The following is a 20,840-nucleotide window of genomic DNA, read 5'->3' as shown; positions in this document are numbered from 1 at the left end:
ATATGTATTATTATTATTTATTGATTCTACAGGGCCGTAACTAGCCTCTTTTAATAGTGAGGCAAAATATATTTGCCGAGCGTAGCGAGGCTAAAAATTTTTGGCGAGGGGTCTGAAGCTCTGAGAAAAATAACGCAAAATCGTGCATTCTGAGCGTTTCCCGGACTTTTTTTTTTTTACATTGAAACGCAATTAATTTTTAGCTATTTTTTCGACAATATTGTGGTCTCAAAGCTAAAACATACTCAAATTAGATTAATTGTAATTTAAGACTTTTAGGTTTCTCAGGGACAACATTAAAAGTAGACCGATATGTAGGATAAAGCAAAAATCGTAAATCTCATAATCTCATAATCATTAAAACCGGATCTGTCTGTCGATCTGTTGTTGTCTTGTATAGTGCTTAGACTTTTTTTTATTATTTTTTTTACTAGATTTAAATATAGTGACAGTGCAGTATTATAATTATACTAGTACTGAAAAGTCGTCACTAAGGACCATCTTAACCTTGTTTTACGGTATTAATGATTCTTTTATTGTTGAAGACCCTCCAGTAACTATCAAGATGAAGAACAAGAATAAAAACTTTGAACATTGATCATTGTATTTGATTCTATGCATTGACTTTGTGTGAGATTGGGTTCCGTGCACGTTTACTCCATGTTCCTTTATTTTCTGTTAAAGGGTCTGAACTTAATGCAAGTTTAACCCTTCAATGTAAAAGGTCATATTGCAATGCATTGATGTTTTTATAATTTATATAGATGATAGATGACTTGATACGGGGAAATTAGAGGTCTTACTTTAATTTAATCCATGTCAGCTATCTTTCTACAAAAAAAGAGCCAGTTTTCTTTGATATCAAGTTCAATTCTCCATGCAGAAACGACATTTTTTTTGCTGTGTCCAGTATAGCATCGCATATTCTTAAAATATTTTCTCACACAATGTCTGGACATTGGTGGACATGCACTATTGCAAAACCAAACGCTTACAAATGAAAGTCAACACTCAGACTATAGTCATAAAGTAGGACAATAAATGAACAAAAGACAAACCCGAGACACGGAAGTACAAACACAAGAAAAACCCGGGACACAGAAGTACAAACAATAGACTATCTACTCTGAATTCTAAAAGTAAAATAGAAACATGTATCACGAAAAAATGCAGGGGCAACAACAGATAGTAAAGAAAACGTGCTTTTTGCAAGAGACTTTCAGTGAAAACAATTTGATATGAAGACAATGTTTTGTGTCCATTTTTTTTTTTTTTTTTAATTTCCAACCTGAGGCATTTGCCTCATTTGCCTCAATGTAGTTACGGCCCTGTTCTACTGAAACATTGCAGCACAGAAACTTAAACAAGGAAGAATATATTCATTATTTTTTAATAGCAAAATATAAAGTATCATGAAATATTCGCATAAATTTATTGCAGTCTGACGAGGACAAGAGTTAAATGTTGAACCATTAGTTATGTAGAGCAATCACAAAAGTCTAGGGGAAATGCTTTTAAAACAAACAATTGATAGTTGCTGCACCCCTAATATCTGTCATGAAATGTATTGATGAATCATTTATAGATTTATAACTGATTTAACATGTACTGGTAAATGAATATTTTTTTTTATATTTAATTATAATCAAGTCTAAGCTAGAGGACAAAACCAAGCTATAACTGCCGACATACGAAAACAGTGTCGGGTCCTATCAGACGACATTGGATGCAAGGTTGCATCGTTTTGTATGATAATAAAATATGTACAAGGAAATCTTTTCAATCTATGAAAATAATCTCAAAGACAATTTTAACATCATCGAGCCCGACTCTCACGAACATTTATATAGTTCTTTTGATGTTGTTGCTTGGCAAAAAAATGAGGGATAAAAAAATAATGCAAAATAATTAGAAGATGATATAATTTAGCCACAAATCTTTAGTCAAATAATTTGCATTAAGACTTTAGGGTAAATGTGCTAATGTGTTCAGTTTTTCACACTGTCCTAGGGATTTTTTTCGGTCGTTAGTGATTCGGCATCTGTCTCTTAAAGATTTAAACATTGGCTATGAATTGGCATAACAAATTATACACGAAAAATTCGGGATATATATGGTTTCTATAGGTTAAACCTTATGCAAAGCTGTTTAATTCAACAATTTAGCTAAAGCTAGGTTGACACTGCCGATCAGACCAACTACTTTAGTATATCAATTCCGATCAAGACAGATTAAGTGATCGGGAGACTGGTCTGGCTAGTTCGACAAGAATGTTCGGGATGGTCTACCTTACTCGTAATCGATCTGACTTTCTTTCAGAAAGTTTTTGACGTGTCAAAAACCAGTGGCGGATCCAGAGGGGGGGTTCCGGGGGTCCGCACCCCCCCTTTATTTTGGCCGATCAATGCATTTGAATCGGGACATATGTTTTGCACCCCCCTGCACCCCCCTTTGCCCTGGGCTAGCACCCCCCCTTTCGAAAATTCCTGCATCCGCCACTGAAAACATTCGAGTAAGCATCGAGAAGCCAGTCACTCGAGAAGAGATCGGATTTTCGCCGAGTAGCGATCGATTTGATCGGAAAAGGATCGTAAAGGGATCGAGTTTGGTCTGAACAGGAACATATATATGTTAGATATACTGTTCCCAGGTCTGAATACAAATATTTGAACAATCAATACTCGATCACCACGACCTTTGTTCGACTAAAATGCGATCGTTTCACAACCAATGTCATCGATCACTGCGACTACTATTATTTTTATTTTTTTTTTTATCTCAGACCAACTCGACCAATACCCGATCTCTATTCGACCAAACGCAACCACTTTTCGATCTCTACTCGGTTATATACGATGCTGCTACAAGTTTCTATAAAAGGATGTGTAGATCTAATTAACTCTCATAACTTTTCCCGCAAGAATATATTGTCCTTGTTTTTTTGAAATGCACGAAAAAGAAATCCGCAAAAATAAACCAATACCCGATCTCTAAGCGACCACATTCGACATCTCTTCGATCTTTACTCGGCCATATATGAGTACACATGATTGTTACACGATTCAGTAAAAATGTTTGCAGATCTGAATAACTCTCATAACTTTGCTTTCGCAAAAATATATTGTCACTATTTATTTTTAATTGTACCAAAAATCCTCCATGTACAGTACTGGTCTGATATTATCCTTCAAAACTGCATGCTTTGCGGAGGACCTTTTTTTACCATGTCAGGATTTTGCATATAGGGTGCACACACAGGCACTTGTCTCAGAAAAGAAAAAAAAACTGTATTCCTTAATATAACAAATAACCTTAAAAATATGTTTTATTAACGTATATCGGGGGGGGGGGGGGGTCTGAGACAAGTGCCTAGGAGGACACACATTCGCAGTGTATCCTGCAGTTCCAAACACTACTAAAGATGGTCGTCTAACTATTAGCAATCATACCACATCTACTTATTTTCATATTGTATATATAGTTAACATAGAAATATGACAAATCTGACAGACAATCCTACATGTACATGTACTTCTAGCATTTGAAAAACACAAATTTTAAAACTTGACATTGGTATTGGAAAAACACAAAATTTTAAAACATGAAATTGACAAATGACATATCACCTACAACAGTATCTGATAAACAACAATAGTCAGGTATCTTTTACCTTGATCACTTATCCATAAATTTGGAAAGAGGTTGATTTCTTTGTTGCAATCTGTATTAATTTCAGTGCATATCTAATTTTACAAAACAATATTTATCTGATTTCATGATAAGTAATCTCTGGATCATAATCATGATTATGATACTGTAAATTCAGAAATTATTATGATGTTTTAATAAATGCAAATAATGCAACAGGGTGCAATAATAAGAACTCACATTGCGATAACTGAATTAATAAACATCTTAATGCAGAATTTTTTTATTATCCTAATAATTAAACTAAAAATTTAGTTGATTCTTGAGAATTGCAATAATAAATGCACGAAATAATTTCAGAATTTACCATAGGTAAAATGTTATCAATTAGTAAGACAAGTTTTTCCAAACAATACATGTATATAAAATAAATCTTATCTTACATAATTCTTTTGTTTGTTTTGTTTGGTTGTTCTCTCATTGAACAAAACTATATTGTATTTCTCCTTATATCCAGAAAGTATAACTTTTGAAATAGAAACTGAATAGCATATAGATGGACAACAAATGCCAAATGATGTAAATAATGGTCATTTATGTCAGAGGTAAAAGATGATGTAAATAATGGTCATTTATGTCAGAGGTAAAAGATGATGCAAAGGCATGTGCATATACCAGAACTGTCATTTGGTATTGTGATTTATACCAGAACTGTCATTTGGTATTGTGATTTATACCAGAACTGTCATTTGGTATTGTGATATATACCAGAACTGTCATTTGGTATTGTGATTTATACCAGAACTGTCATTTGGTATTGTGATATATACCAGAACTGTCATTTGGTATAGTGATTTATACCAGAACTGTCATTTGGTATTGTGATTTATACCAGAACTGTCATTTGGTATTGTGATTTCCAAAATGTACAAATCTCATTATCTACCTTCTGTATTAAAGACAACTGCATATATTGCAGTTTGCATATCATGAATCATATCTGCAGAAAACTTCACTACAGGCAGCAAAACAATTAAACTAAAACATCTCAATTAAAATTTATAAGACGTTTATTAACATTTTTATTTTCAATATACTAGTAATTGTTGACATGTATATATCATGTACATTATAATACAATCCTTATTTTTCATTATTTTTTATATCAATATTCTTCTTCATTGTTTTTTTTTACAAGAATCAATAATCTGTATTCATCATTGTGACAGGTAGATAAAGTAGGTTCTTTTGTGATCTTGGGATTTTTTTATGGATTTTGCCAGCACTAAAGCATACAGTTCCAAATTAAAATTGATCTTTGGCTTCTTAAGTGCCTGGATTCTGACAACACATTGCATATACATGTAGACACCAAGTGTAGATTGGTTCTCATATGGAGTCTGACACTAATACATTACTCTGATTATACGTGTTGATGTAGTTCCAAAGTATTGTTGATCTTGGCTTCTTATCTTGTCGTCAAGTTTCAGCAAGAGTTGAGATCTCATAAAAAGAAAGAAATTAACACAAGTAAATTTTGAAACAATTATGGAAAAAATACAAACGGAACATGAATATTTTTGATAGTTATTATTGGTAAACAATTCTCTATCAACCAAAAATATGCTATACAACAGAAAAAAAAGAATAAAAAATTATCACAATTTATGGTTGAAATTCATTTTAAACTTATTAATTAACCACAGGGCACAGCTATATACGACCCCAGTGGTTGAACCCTGAACAGTTGGGGCAAATTTTGTCACAATATATAAGCTTGATTCTGTCTGAATTTGGATTGTGATCAAGTTTTTGACATTATAAAGTTTTTTTCACAAAATTAATGTGATCAAAGATCTCACAAATCTATTGCACAATACTGTGCAATAGAAGATTTCTTCTTGAAACTTTTCAAAATTCGAAATTTGAAAAATTTTGAAAAAAAGGAAGCTCTTCAAAAATTGGTAAACAAAAAATCCCCCCCCCCCCAACTTTTTGAGACCTCCTTGGAGCAATAACCCTTAAACTCAATCCCATGCTTTCCATTGCAGTATTGAACCTTGTAGTACAATTTCAGAGAGATCCATACACTTAAACAAAAGTTATTGTCATGATTGTTTGGAAACTAGAAACATGCTTCTTTTTGGCCCTTTTTAGGCCCCTAATTCCTACATATTTTGGGCAATTAACCCAAAACTTAATCCAAGCCTCCCCATTGTTATATGATACATTGTGGTATGATTTCAGAGCAATTGAAATACTTCTACACAAGTTATTATACTGAAACTAGAAAAATGCTTGTTTTGGGTTCCTTTTGGGCCCTTAATTCCTAATCATTTAGGACCATCATCCCCATAATCAATCTCAACCTTTCTTTTGTGGTATTGAACCTTCTGAAAAAATTTCATGAAAATCTATTTACTTAAACTAAAGTTATTATCCGGAAACCAATGTGTCTTCGGACGAGGACAACGCAGACGATGAAGACGACGCAGACGACGACATCATACCATTATACAATCCCGAATTTTTTTTGGGTTAGTATAAAAAAACAGGATGATAAACCCTGGTAATTTTTCTATCATTCCTTGCCATTATAACACAACATCGGCAATGACCACAATCATGCACAACATGCACAAAACCATGCACATCGTCAATTGAAAGAGATCATTCATCAGATGATTCACGTAGTTTATAACAATTAAATACTCTATCTTCATCATCTAATTTAACCATTCTTGAAATGTTTACCAGTGTAGTAGAAACATTTATTATTTTACCAAGTTTGACCAGCAAAAAAAACCAAAACATAAATCTATATTAGGGCGCTACCATTTGATTTTTATGGGGGGGCTAGGATGAAAAATTTTGTCCTGAATTTTTTTTTAGCTGTAATCTCTGTCCTGCCTTTTTATTTTTCACTCTGTTCGGTCCTGCCTTTTTTTTTTTAGTTTATCCGGACTTTTTTTTACCTAAATTGTCGTCCTGACTTTTTTTTTTTTGCAAGTGTCTCATCCTGCCTTCTTTTTTACTCAAAACTCCTGTCCTGCCTATTTTTTTCAAATTTCATCCTAGCCCCCCCCCATAAAAATCAAATGGTAGCTCCCTTAGGTACTTTTCCCTGTACGATTCTTCATTTTTGAAAATATTAATCTTAGACAAAAGATTTTTTTCGACTAAGATAGGATTTTTTATGTTCATAAATTTGTCTATCTTGTGCAAAGCAAAGACTTATAAATGTTTGTAGTTTTCTTATCTATTAAACTTAATTCTTTTTTCATCAAATGAAACCATCAAACCATACAAATACCATTACAATACTAGTACAAATGTGGAGCAAGAAGACAGTTGCCAAAATAGGGCAGTAATTGATTACCCTTCTGGAGCATTAGAAATCACCTCATTTTTATTGTTGTTTGGGATTGACTCTGCAGCCTTTAGTTTTCTATATATAGTATGCTGACTGCTATATAGTCTTGTTTTCATTTAATATAAATCTAAACAACCAAACTGAATATTTCAGATTTTTATAAAAAAGTTAAAACACATAACTGTTTTCAGTGAATACTTACTTGATCATTAATAAATTACATCTCCTATTCTTAATTTTTCACCATTTTTTGTTCTGCCTCTGTATTTTTTAATTTTTTCCATCAGGGCTTCGTTTTACAGATCTTTGACCTAAAATGTAATAATAACAACTGTTAAACATTTATCGTTAAACGAAACCATCAGAAAGTGGCAAATAAAGGTATATAATTTGAACAAAATCGATAAAATATATTTTTATATATGATATATGTAGGACTCAAATCTATGGTGGGTTCCAAATCTATGGCAGATTCCTAATCTATGTCAAATGTGATGTCATGCTATCCCAAATCTATGGCAATTTTTTTACAATCCTAATCTATGGCAAATTTTGTAATTTCCTAATTTATGGCGGATTTTTGTTGTTTCCAAATCTATGGCAAATGTTGTGCAAAAGGAAAACAATGCAGTACATATACAGCCAATGACTTGTCTTTAACAAGTGGACTTCTCGTTTCTCGTTTTGATATAGATTAGACCCTTGGTTTTAAGCTTGACCTATTATGGATTACTTTTATAAATTTTGACTTGGATGGAGAATTGTCTTATTGGCACTCATACCACATCTTCCTATATCTATGTACGACAACGGGATCATGCCTATAAACTTTTGTGAAATAAACATTCCATAATGGTCAACCAGAACATTTTAATAATAACAAGTGAAACTGCGAGCTACTGCTCACTGATGATACCCCCGCCGCAAGTGGATAATATTAATAGTGTAAAAATATGCAAGTGTTCGGTAAACAGGAAGTTGTCGAGTGATGAATCTGAAAACGCATCACACGGTATAGCTGACTTATAAAAATCCTGAAACCAAATTTCAGAAATCCTTGTATTGTAGTTCCTGAGAAAAATGTGACGAAAATTTTTAACTTGGTTATCATGTGTAAAATCATACAAGTGTTCGGTAAACAGGAAGTAGTCGAGTGATGAATCTGAAAACGCATCACACGGTATAGCTGACTTATATAAATCCTGAAACCAAATTTCAGAAATCCTTGTATTGTAGTTCCTGAGAAAAATGTGACGAAAATTTTCAACTTGGCTATCATGTGTAAAATCATACAAGTGTTCGGTAAACAGGAAGTTGTCGAGTGATGAATCTGAAAACACATCACACGGTATAGCTGACTTATATAAATCCTGAAACCAAATTTCAGAAATCCTTGTATTGTAGTTCCTGAGAAAAATGTGACGAAAATTTTCAACTTGGCTATCATGTGTAAAATCAGACAAGTGTTCGGTAAACAGGAAGTTGTCAAGTGATGAATCTGAAAACGCATCACACGGTATGGCTGACATATATAAATGTTGATACCAAATTACAGAAAAGGTGGATGTGTAGTTCCTGAGAAAAATGTGACGAAAGTTTCATGGGACGGACTGACTGACGGACTGACGGACGGACTGACAGACAGAGGTAAAACAGTATACCCCCCCTTTTTTAAAGCGGGGGTATAATTTAAAGCGGGGGTATAATAAATTCATAGAACTTAAAACAAACTTAAGTCCCTTATCAACCAAGAAGGCAGGTTTTTATATAAAAAAGACAAATAAAAAAGAACAGTTTGAATTTTCACATAATGCAGGGACTTTCTATACTAGTAATGTTACTGATTTCATTGTTAATACTTTTTTTTTACCTTATGACAATTTTTAAAATCAGACTAGTATCGGTAATTTGATCTTCACTTTATAAACTTTGCTAGCCGTAAAATATTTAATATAAATCCTTTTCTAAAACATCTGATACTGAAATCAGCAGTGTCCTTATTCAGCACATTTTGTCCCTCTTTGGGATAAACCATCTCCCTTTAAACCATCCGCAAATCGTTGTCTAGGGAAATACCTTCAGTTGATCTCAGTTGGAAGAAATCTTTGGGTTCTGCCATCGACAATGTAATTTGGCGTTATTCAATTGTGACGTTATGAAAAAGATCTGCCATAGATTTGGAGAAAATAAAAACCTGCCATAGATTGATTTGTTTGACGTTTGTAACGTCACATTACACAAACGTCACATTTGCCATAGATTAGGAATCTGAATAAAGAATTCTTACAATTTAAGAAAAATTGTAAAGAAAACCCACAAAACAAGTTTGTTGATATATCAAGTCAGAAATAAATACAAAATTAAGAAATAATTTCTATCATGTCATGCTCTATGCTCATTTTAACATGATTAGGCATTATATTTGACCACATTTTATACCTTGCAAACGTTCAGTGTAAAATATCAACAAATATAATGCCTACCCATGTTAAAATGAGCATAGAGCATGACATGATAGAAATTATTTCTTAATTTTGCATTTATTTGGATTGGATAATGTCACAAATTTTCATGGCATATATGTTCACAATTAACTGTCTAAAATTAGCATACAAGCACAAAAACAGATTTTAAAGGTGTGAATATACATTGTTTTCATTAAGATTAATTAGAATTTGGTATTTGAAGAATTTCTAGCATTGAATTAATTTCATCAATGTTTGCCTTGCTGAATGAACTGGTGATTTGATCGGTACTTATATACTTGCTCTGCTATAGTGATTTCACCACTAAACTATATAATTTTGTACTTTTTAAAATTCTTTCATACGTTATTTTCAGATTTACCCTGACATGTATATGTTTATTTACCTATGACGATCCAACAACTCTGCTTTATTTAGCTCATCAGCCTTTTTCTGTCTTTTGATGCAATGGTTAGTGGAATGTGATGGGTACTGATCTACCTCCTGCAATATTTCCTTTTTTCTTGGCTCTCACCTTTGCTAAAATACTACCTATATACTCAAATTTGAAACAATTAGAAATGACAAACAACAATAACAACAACAAATAATATATTATAATCTCACCTCTATAAAATATTTGATATAAAACACATTACAATATTAAGAGACCAATTTATAAAAGTTTTTTCCTACCTTCAGGTTGAGGCTAACTAAAGTTAATATAAAACAGAAATGAAAAATTCAACAATTTTTAATATTTTTAAATTGTAAGTTGTAATTCTAGAACAGTTAAAGTGTCACCAATAAAATTCTAAATTCAAACTTGTTTTTTTTTATAGGTTATAAGCATAGTGTATAAGTTTCATAAGTTACATTTGGTCGTGGAAATCTTAAGTTAGAGAATGAAAACCATTTTTGGGATGTAACTATATAAAATAATCAACGAACAGATGAACAACACTATACAATTATGGCCGTTGAAAAGGTGAATATCCAAAATTGTCAACACGAGAAGGTTATTTCAATGAGGGCACAACCCCAGGTGAAATAACTTTTAAGGGTTGACAATTTGGATATTCATCGATTCTCAGGGGCCCCACTTGTTTTATTATACCGAACTAACAATGGAAAGGTCTTTTGATAACTTTCTATATTCTTTTAACTTTAGATAACAAAGACAAGCTGACATTTGAAAATACATTTGTGTTCTAGAATTTCTCGAATGTACAACAAAGGTAGAATCTTTTTGTAAAATATTGATGGCCCTGAAAAGGACCGTTACTTTATAAGAGATATCATCAGTTGCTGGCACTCTGTTCATGTCCAATGCCCTATTTTCTCGTCTCTCAATGGGCTTCCAGTCTAACGTGAACGCTGCCATTTTGTTTATTTACATCTGTGACGTCATTTTCATGGGAGATAACTCAAGCACTAATCAACAAACTCAAAAGGTTATTTGCCGGTGAATAATAGGGTTATTTGTCCTTCCTTGCAATTGAATGAAAAACAACTGAATTATTCCATATCATGTAACAACGTTTCAACTAATAGAATTGTTTAAAATATATGTAAGATATAATAATAAAACTTAATGCCCTCTGCGCTAAAGTGGGGACATAAAAATACACAATATTTCTTTGGCATACTTCTTACTGCAACTACATGTAAATGTAGTGTTGTTTCCTGATTATAGTAGGAAAGTAATATTTTGTGCAATGTTGATTTTATCAGGGCCAAATTTTCCACCATTAGAAGTTCATTTGAGATGAAAAAAAGTCTGAAAAGAGTGTTAAAATTTGAATAGATATCAATGTGTTTAGTTGCAGTACAAAAACATCATTAGGTAATGTCTAAAGCATTGACAGTGAGGTTATATATTTATCATGATAATTGTATAATATTTCTCACCTTACAAAATCTGCAATTTTCTTCAGCTCACAGCAGCGCCTAGTACGTATACTGTGACAAAACTATGCTGCCATTGTATTGTCCATCAATACTTTACCCCACTGTGAAGTAACAATAACATCTTTTTTCAAAAAGGAATCATACATCACTTTCCCTTCACTTTCAAAATATAAAGAAAAAATCTGAACTCTGTGTTATTAAAAGTTGTTAATACTATGTGGAATTTTATAGAATAGCTAGATTTTTTTTCTCACATTTTTATTTTTAGCTATGTAGTATAAAAACATGTTTTTACGGACAAACCGACAAATGTACAGATGAACAAACTTACACATCAATATGTATCTCTCCTTAATATTTAGGGTACATGTATAATAAAATGCATGTTTACATAAAGCAAGACTACAAAATCTTTGTAGTTTTGGTTATAGATTCTTTGATAGATTTTATTTGGCCATTATATGTTAAAGATTATTAAAGTATTCTGGAAGATAATGAGCAATATCATGAATCTTATATTAGTTGATTCACATTATTTATATTTGTATTATGTTTTTCAATCCTTTTCATACTCTTGCCATTACTGAGGAAATTCAAAATATTGCAAGGCATGCTGGTTATTACAACTTTTGAGAATAAAAGTAATGTATAAAAAATAAAACAACTTTTAAAAACAATCATCAACTTTCCCACTTTCACCATTGACTCCATTGGGCACAGAGTCACCAACATATATTCTTTGTTCTTTTGAGTTCTTGGCCATAGGAGACTTCATGTCTTTTCCCCGCTTTATCCCTGTGTCCTGGTGTGATATGAAATTCAATTCTTTTGGATACCTGTATCAGAAATGTTAAAGCAAAAGATATTATTTAAACAAGAATGTGTCCAAAGTACACGGATGCCCCACTCGCACTATCCTTTTCCATGTTCCATGGACCGTGAAATTGGGTAATAATCTAATTTGGCATTAAAATAAGAAAGATTATACTATAGGGAACATATGCACTAAGTTTCAAGTTGATTGGACTTCAATTTTATCAAAAACAACCTTGACCAAAAACTTTAACCTGAAATTCCCACTTTCATTTTCTATGTTCAGTGGACCGTGAAATTGGGATCAAAAGTCTAATTTGGCTTAAAAATTATAAAGATCATATCATAAGCGACAAGTGTATTAAGTTTCAAGTTGATTGGACTTCAGCTTCATCAAAAACTACCTTGACCAAAAACTTGAACCTGAAACTCTGACTTTCATTTTCTATGTTCAGTGGACCGTGAAATTGGGGTCAAAAGTCTAATTTGGCTTAAAAATTATAAAGATCATATCATAAGCAACAAGTGTATTAAGTTTCAAGTTGATTGGACTTCAGCTTCATCAAAAACTACCTTGACCAAAAACTTTAACCTGAAACTCTGACTTTCATTTTCTATGTTCAGTGGACTGTGAAATTGGGGTCAAAAGTCTAATTTGGCTTTAAAATTAGAAAGATCATATCACAAGCAACAAGTGTACTAAGTTTCAAGTTGATTGGACTTCAGCTTCATCAAAAACTACCTTGACCAAAAACTTTAACCTGAACGAACGGACGCACAGACGGAATAACGGACGAACGAACGGACGCACAGACGGAATAACGGACGAACGAACGGAGCCACAGACCAGAAAACATAATGCCCCTCTACTATCGTAGGTGGGGCATAAAAACATTTACAAACACAAATTCATTGCTTTTGCAAGTTATAAAGGGGCATAAACAGTAAATAATATATTCCATGACTGTGTTTTGCAACTGTAAAAAGTTTAATCAATTTCATGCAAACCATTAAAGAGGGTTGCATGATCTTACATTAAACCTGTTGCAACATATTGCAATGTAGATAAGTTAGTTCAATTATCTCCCTTGAAATATTTTAGATCACAATTATTTTCCATTGTGCACATTCGCAGTTGCTTATTGCAACATTATAAGTAATGTTTCATCAGTACTCATCATGCCATTTATGAGGAGTTGTGTTTACAAGACCAGTGTTGACACACATTGCAATATTAAACTAAGAATAGTTCAATTATCTCAATTAAAATATTTTGAACCATCCTTATTTTCCTGTATGCATGTGCTCAGGTTGTGTACTGCAACTGTGTAAATATTAAACTCATCAGCCCATTGGTTTAAAAGAGGAGTTACCATTTGTGACAAGACATATGGAGGATTTGACAGACAGACAAATATATCTTTGAATTTGAGTGGCAATTTTAACTTTTGATAGCTGCAAATTAATTATATCAGATGGCCTTATATAAAAGATATCTTCATCCTCAATTGTAATCTGAAAGAAATATACCAATGTGTAAATTTAACTAAAAAAAAAGTAAGGATGTACAAAATATATCTAAATAGTTCTTGATCCTGTTGAATATACAATAATTACATAGGTATGATGGCCTACAAATCTTTTACAGTGTTATTTTATATATAATTCTCTAACTCTATGGAAATTTATCCCTTTCCGAACCCATTGTATAAAAAAATTTAATCACTCGGGACAGGCACATACATAAAAAGTTGCAGGAAGTTTCTATAGAGCCTCAAAATAAACATTGAAATGTACTGTTACTTAACATTGAGCATCCACATACAAAATTTTATTACTGTGAACCACCTGGCATTACTTTTCAGCAAATTGAAGAAAACATAAATCTATAACATTAAACATGTGTCCCACATTTGTGGGATTTAAATGATAAACTGTAACATATGCTACCTGACAATCAACAACACTTGACCCATCATCAATAGTAACTTTCATATCTTTGGCAGTTATCATGTCTTTTCCTGAAGCCACAAAGGTTTTCATCTTTGTTCTCATGTGGGCAATTTTAGATTCACAACAAGATTTTCCAGTCTGATGTTCACTGTAACTGTATTCTCTAATATTATTACCTGTAAAAGAAATTATGTTGGCATTAAATATCAACAGTTGTTTTCTTATTTTGGGGCTTATCAAGTAATAAAAGGGGGATAAGTACCGATTATCAGGTTATCTGCATGTTGATATCGTAAAATATCAGCTGCGAGACATAATATGAAGCTTTTTGTCGAGTGAGCGTAGCGAACAAGATCAAAAAGCCTTCATATAATGTCAAGCAGCTGATATTTTACAATATCAATATGCAGATAATCTGATAATCGATTTATTGGGCTATATTTGCGTGTTTCAGAAGTGTTTTCTTTGTTTCACAGCACACAAAAGATGACTTGATAAGTTCGGGTCAAAGTTATTAACGTCGGTTCAAACATTATGATGTCGCTGATATGTCCGGGTCAAAGTTATTAAGGCCGGGTCAATGTATTTGACGTCAAAAAGACATGATACGGAATAATATTAAGAGCTGAACAGAGTGATATAGAAAATGGGACGACCGATAAACCTGACATATTAGAAAGAATAAAGATCGGAAGATGCAGCAACTTTTTTTTAAATTTTGCAAATAATGCGACTTAGTGAGTATCGCAATTATTAGAAATTGCATTCTGATATCGGATACATTATAAAAATCAATATGAATTGCAATAATTAATCTTGCATTTTTGTCCATTCTTCAAAAATAACAATAATGAGTGCATGCAATAATATCTGAATTAACAGTATCTAGCTATATCTAACCTATCAATTGAAATAAAAATTACTAATTAATCTGGAAGAATCAATCAATTTACTGTTCATCCCACAAAAATAAAAATAAACATCATGTGGTCAGAGTTATCTCCCATTGACTAAATGTAAACTTGAAAAAAAATTAAAGTACCGTAGAAACTGTAAAAGAAACAATCTGAAATATTAAAGGCTAATGAGATAGTTTCTAATAAGATGCATATTTTAATAAAGAGCTGCACCAAGAGCACATGATAAGCCCGTTGGAAAATTTACGTTCAGTTTAGTTCACAAGTAGACTAATAGTAGAGAATGCAGGTTTATTAATACATTGTTCTCGTCCTGAATATGTATGTAATTAGAATTACTAATAGTCATTGGACACTAATATTAGGTAAGTTTCTGTACTGTTTCATAGCTATCTTTTTCACTAGAGCTATTATGAGGGAAATCAATAAAACTGTCACTTCCTACTTTAAATGTGCTACTGTATCCACTGACCTAAAAGTATGAATAAAACTTAACTATCTTTGTGCTTCTATATCCTATATCTTCATGTGGACTCCTGCATCTGTAAGAAAAATAAAGAGTTTGAATTAGTTGAATAGTAAAAAAGACAATATATGGGACTATTTAAGGGGGTACCCAACACTATACACAAAAAAAACCTGTCGTTTAATTTTTCTTGTTTTTATCCCATTGATAAACTAGGCCAAGCTAGACACTTGAAGAAAACTCAAAGGATTTAAACCATACGTTAAAAAGATTTGGCAACTCGAATATGGCATCTTTTATATGCTAATACCAGCCAAATTTGGAAGTTTCAGATATTGAACTCAACCCGGAAACCCAATACGGAAAATTTGTCGGGAGATTGATTCCTGGAAGCAAGCAATTAAAATAAAGTAAACTTCTGAATATGAACAATTAAAAGAATTTTCTTCAGAAAAAGTATACGTACATAAGTTTTTATAATGAAACTATCCATTGAGTTATAAAAAACAAATGCATTATTTTTTTTAATTTGAGGGACTTTAAAGAAGTTGAACTAACAAGAAAAGGACAGAAAAACTGACAGACTGAAACATCTTATCCTTGGCAACTTCATTGTGATGGGAGAATAATAAAACAAGTATGAGGGTAGACACAGTCAGGTTATAGGAAAACACAGACATATATCTATTTTTTGGCCATACAAAATGCATTCCTCAGTCTGAAAGTAGTCCTAAATGCATTTCACACTCTTTGGAGGTATCTTATGGTCCTGAAAGACAAATTTTAGTCGATATACCATCTTTTTCTAGTTGCATGCAAACTAGCCTTGAAATAATTTTACTACTTAGTAAGTCAAAGTAGGAGTCCATGCAATTGTGGTATAAAATGGAAAATACATCATCAGATTTCACTAGTGAGGTTAATTTACTGTCATATAAAGTTTTTAATGAATCCACATTCTCTATTGCATTGTGGGCAGAATAATTTTCTCCTACAAACTGTTTGACAAGAGTCTGCTGCTTAAAACTTTGACCTGTTGGACCTCAATGTTGACCAATTTAAAACCGTGTCATAAATCCAAAAACTTAATACATGGTTAGATTCAGCATATTAAAGAATCAATTTTAGGATTCTAGGAATTGACACATATATAATTGGTTTCTTTTTACAAATTGTGACTTGGATGGAAGAGGTGTGTCATTGGCACTCATACCACATCTTCTTATATCTATTAATTCTTTGAGAAATAAGACAATACAGAAAATAATATGTTGTCAGTACCAGTATATAGAAGATCTTACATATTTTTTTCTGGATCTTGATAATAGATACACCAGTCTTTTACATCTTTACAATGTTCATGTGATTCAAAAATATGTGGTACAATTCTTTTCAGGCCAATCTTAATGCCATCTTCATTGTCACCTCCCTAAATGGCATACATAAAGCACCTCAATATATATGTTTTTGTTTCATCCTTTTGCAATTCTTTGTAACTACAAAATAAGAAACAAATAATTAATGTAACAAATTTAAAAAAGCCTTCCGACTTTTATGGGCCATGTATGAAATCTTCAATCATGGATTCATGCATCTACCTTTCAATTTAAAAAAAAAGGGTCCTTAAGTTTCTATTTTTTCAATGTCTGCCTTTCATTCTAAAGTTTATATAGCCTCACTAAAAACTATTTGGTTGTTCCATAAGCCATGAAGATTACTCATATATATATATATACTAATTTAGTTCTTTCAATTTTCCATGTACATGTAATGTTTGTGAATTCAATCAACACAAAGACCTTTATATGTCTTTGAACAACACAAATTGAAATTTCATTGTAATGTATTTTTAGAGTTAGTAATCTTCACAGATCAATATAATAAGATCTATAAGTATGATTTGATTTAGTAAAGGATGGGCTTAAGCCTTGTCATAGACATACTTGTAACACTAAAATTAATTTGTAAAAATACCTCTTTGAAATGTTAGACAAGCTTGTTGATAACCCCTTCTTCACATGGCATTAAGCACATTAAGCCTTGTCATAGACATACTTGTAACACTAAAATTAATTTGTAAAAATACCTCCTTGAAATGTTAGACAAGCTTGTTGATAACCCCTTCTTCACATGGCATTAAGCACAATAAGCCTTGTCATAGACATACTAAATTTAATCAGTAAAAATACCTCTTTGAAATATTACACAGGCTTTTTGATAACCCCTTCTTCACATGGTTCTGGTCATCTTTTTTCTGTAGGTTTCCATACTCAACTTCAAGTCTGGCTCAGATGTTGCTGCATCATTATCAGCATTTATCGCTATTTTGTATATTTTTACTTTGATCTTTTTTTGTGATAATTTTCATATCATGCTTATTGCTTGAGATGGAAAAATTATCGCTAGAAACTAAGGAGGTCATGTGGCGTTGCTAACGAAATTGACATTGAAACTGACAACGTCGTCATAGGCAAAATAGCGATAAACAGATTATCATTGGTCATCTCAACTGTACCAGCTCAAGCGAGAAAATCAATCTCGTTGAGATAATCAATGATAATCTATAAATATGACTGAAAAGAAGATTGAATAATAATTATAAACCTACAAAAAAGCCAACACAAGAGCGGTCAAGATATACAACGGCAAGCATATTTCTTTATTTGGAAAATAGTAATAGCTGTTATATTGTGCCTAATTATCTAATTACATGTAACTAATGTAAATAAAGCAACTTAAATAAATATAAACTGAACTTGTACATGACATTGGTATATGTCATAAAAGTGTAAGAATAAAATCCAAGTTTCCTGTAAAAATCACAAAATGATCACCTTTCAAATTTGAGAGTATATTTGAAATAAGAATTATTTCCCTTTATATGATATTTTCAATGCATTTTTTTTTTTTAATATGAAACATACCATTAATTTCACATTCATCATCTTTTAGTCTGTGGACCATTGACACGGTCATATCTGCCTCCATGGATTTACTAGACCCATGCCAATTCAAATGACACTGATGCTCCAGAACTGTCTCTTTTCTGTTTTGATGGAACTCACAAATCTTACATGTCTTGCTTCTTAAGGCGAAGTGTACGTAATTAAACTACACAATGGATTGTTTCAAAATTTTACATGTAGATTCTGCTTGTAAAAATAAATCGGAAAATAAAATAAAAAAAGGGGGTAACCGTTTTCGTTTTTGAGATACGAGCTGTTGAAGTTAACAGCATCATACACCAAAATTACAAAGGATATATAGGGAAAATCATGAAATTCGGCAGGAATTGTTACATTTCCAAGATTTTCTATTATTTTAGACAATCGATTTTTTAAAAAATTTATGAGACGATTCTAAAATGTCTGAGGAATCGATTGGTGCAAAGAAAGTCCTTAGCAACCGTGCTACTTTTCAAGCTATACCCTGTTAAAGTTGAATCTTGAGTTTAAAAAAACAAAAAACAACGACAACGTTATTGACGTCGCCGTAACAGTTACGACGCTTCATATAGTCCTATACTTGTATGAAATGTATACCGTTTTGTTGGAGTTCGTGTTGCTCGGTCTTTAGTTCTTTATGTTACGTTTTGTGTCCTATTGTATTGTATTTGTCTATTATATTCGGGTGCGTGCGGAGATCTCCAAGCTAGAAAACGGTTGACATTTTCTTCATTACGAACTAGAACTATTTTCGACCTTGGTGCCTTATTTTTTGTTAAAATCTAAACACTGCGACGTGTTTTCAAAATCTGTGTTCCCAGAAAACTTCATTTCATCAAAGTCTCTTCTCAGAATATCAGCCATCTGTCTGGCACAGGATAACAAACCAATAGTTAAGTAAATTTAAGTTGCGTGGTAATTCTTAGTACATTTGGGTAAATTAATCTTATCTTTGTGCCGCATAAAGCATCTCTATAATTCAACACATCCCTGAGGCACGACATTATATATTTTATGCATTGCATGCGCTTTTTTTTTATCACAATCCAGACCGGCTAGTAACCGTTGTATAACTTTACACGTCTGAAGAAGAATATTTGCGTGAAACATTTTTGTATGATTTTTATTTCTGGAAATCAATCTGAAATCTACAACAGTACATTTCCGAAAGTCGGGCTGGACCTTTACTTTTATGTGCATTCGGGATTTACACAAATTGTAACCCGAATAATTCAGCCGTATTATTCAGCTGATGTACGAATGCTACATTTCTCAGTCGTGTGGGAGAAAATCGGACCTGGAAAGGGCTTGAATTATTCGAGTCACTCAAATTGAAACTTGGGAATATATTTCTAGCTGTTCAGAATTCGCGGAAACAAATGATTGTTTTTCGGCATTACGGTATTGAATCAATAGAGATACCAATTATTTCTTTTAACAAATTCGAATACCAGTCAGTTTATAGGACTTAAGTTTGAAATAGGGGCGGCAATCCATTCATTTTATCCAATCGATTGGAAAGGGGGGGAAGGGGGGTTCAACATTGACAGTCAAAAAGCCTTGAAATATTCGATAAAAAACGTTTAATGTAAATTATATGAACTCCAAAGTCTCATATTATAAGACTAGTAAAACACAGGCTTCTCAATTCTTGTATGATCATGAACTAGGTGAAAACCTAGAGCTGACCGAGTGCGAGACCCTGATGGATAATCATCGAGGTCGTTAAACACCCCTTGCAGTAAACTTTGGTTAAATTTAAAAAAGAATCGAAATGTAATAGTCTGAACACATTTCACCTCTCATTCCACTAAATATTGAATTGCAGTTACAAGTATCACAAAACTTTCCTGACCTCTTTTCTTTAACCATAATAGAGGGAGGATGGTAGGAGGGATCCAGATCCCGAAATCCCTGGCTTAAAAACACGAAATCCGGCGAGGTCCCCAATTAAAAAAAAATTAAATTCCGACTACCCGAAATTCGGAAATAGAATTCCCGGAGTCCGAAAGGGTCATCCCGAGCTTAAAAACAGCCGATCTCGGAGTTCCGATAAAGGTCCTACCCCCCCCCCCCCCCCGTTATTATATATTCTATTTATTCATAATCTTGAATTGAGACTTGATACTTCAAAATTACATTCTCTTATTTTGAATGATGCACACAGGCACAATAAAATAAAACAGATTTCGCTATATCTCTTTGAAATTGGAATTGGTGAAAGAAGAAATGACATGTTATATTTTATCTTACATGTGTACTTTCAATTTCACATATGGTTCTAAATTTAGATTTAGTTTTCCCATAAATTGCGGACGGAATAGAAGACACCTGTTTATTTTCTGCACA

The 20,840-nt window shown here is 32.4% G+C and overlaps 1 long non-coding RNA gene across 2 annotated transcripts; it reads right to left on the bottom strand.

Annotated features, from left to right (window-relative positions):
* Positions 1 to 4,700: 4,700 nt before the first annotated feature.
* LOC143047164 (uncharacterized) lies at positions 4,701 to 18,628 on the bottom strand. Of its 2 annotated transcripts, none has more exons than XR_012969424.1 (9): positions 18,471 to 18,628; positions 17,736 to 18,119; positions 16,848 to 17,042; positions 15,553 to 15,622; positions 14,161 to 14,339; positions 11,398 to 12,233; positions 9,893 to 10,038; positions 7,224 to 7,332; positions 4,701 to 5,151 (listed from the first exon to the last, which is right to left on the bottom strand). It is a non-coding gene; the product is annotated as an uncharacterized LOC143047164 (long non-coding RNA). The 2 variants fall into 2 exon arrangements; XR_012969423.1 differs by having other exon boundaries at positions 15,577 to 15,622.
* Between the last annotated feature and the right edge of the window lie 2,212 nt (positions 18,629 to 20,840).

Source organism: Mytilus galloprovincialis, chromosome 10 (genome assembly GCF_965363235.1).
Source record: "Mytilus galloprovincialis chromosome 10, xbMytGall1.hap1.1, whole genome shotgun sequence".
Classification (NCBI taxonomy): domain Eukaryota; kingdom Metazoa; phylum Mollusca; class Bivalvia; order Mytilida; family Mytilidae; genus Mytilus; species Mytilus galloprovincialis.
Note: the sequence above shows the minus strand (reverse complement) of the source record. Positions and strands in the feature narration are given on the sequence as shown.